At 67.8% G+C, this 739-nt stretch overlaps 1 long non-coding RNA gene across 1 annotated transcript in view; it reads right to left on the bottom strand.

Moving 5' to 3' along the window:
- Positions 1–645: 645 nt before the first annotated feature.
- Positions 646–739, bottom strand: part of LOC113942703 — a 441-nt gene continuing 347 nt past the window's right edge. Inside the window, exon 3 of the long non-coding RNA XR_003526011.1 lies at positions 646–684. This is a non-coding gene — a long non-coding RNA (uncharacterized LOC113942703). The remainder of the gene's footprint in view (positions 685–739) is intronic.

Here is a 739-nt window from a genome sequence, read left to right as displayed (position 1 = left end):
GGGGGGGGGGGGGTATCCCAAATTTGGGGGGAGGGGTCCCGCTCCCCCCTTTCCCGGAGCCCCGGTGCCACCTGGTGGTGGGATTGGGGAGTGACAGGGTGTCCCCAAGGTGGTGACAGGGGACCCCAATGTCCCGGTGGGGGTGATGGGGGGCACTGGTGTCCTGGGGGGGTGACAGGGGACCCCGGATTTGAAGGGGGGGGTGACAGAGGACCCCGGTGTCCCAATGCAGGGGGTGAAAGGAGACCCCGGTGGCCTTGGGGGCTGGTGACAGGGGACCCCCTGTATCCCAAAGTGGGGGTGTCAGGGGACCCTAATGTCCCAAGGAGGGGTGACAGGGGTCCCCGGGGTCCCAGGGGCTGGGGGGGTCCCCGCTCTGGGGGGGTCCCCGGGGTCAGTACACGGCCTCGTCCCCGTTGTCGTCGCTGTCGGGCCCGAAACTCTCCCCGTTGTCGAAGTAGGACAGGACGTAGTCGGTCTCCTGGTGGGGGGGACACGGTGGCACCTGAGGGTTTCCCCACCCCACCAACACCCCCGGGGTGCCCCCCTCACTCTCCCCACCCCGCTCACCTCTTCGTGCTCCTCCTCATCATACTCTTCCTCCTCCTCCTCCTTGCCCTCTTCTTCCTCCTCCTTCTCCTCTTCCTCCTCCGATGTCACCTCCTCCTCCTTCTTCTCCAGGCTCTGAGGGGGCCAGAGGGGTGTTCAGGGTGAGGGTGGGACACATCCCCCCCCCCCC

This window comes from Corapipo altera, unplaced genomic scaffold, assembly GCF_003945725.1.
Source record: "Corapipo altera isolate COAL_440 unplaced genomic scaffold, ASM394572v1 55484, whole genome shotgun sequence".
Classification (NCBI taxonomy): Eukaryota; Metazoa; Chordata; class Aves; order Passeriformes; family Pipridae; genus Corapipo; species Corapipo altera.
This window is presented reverse-complemented; position numbering and strand designations above follow the sequence as displayed.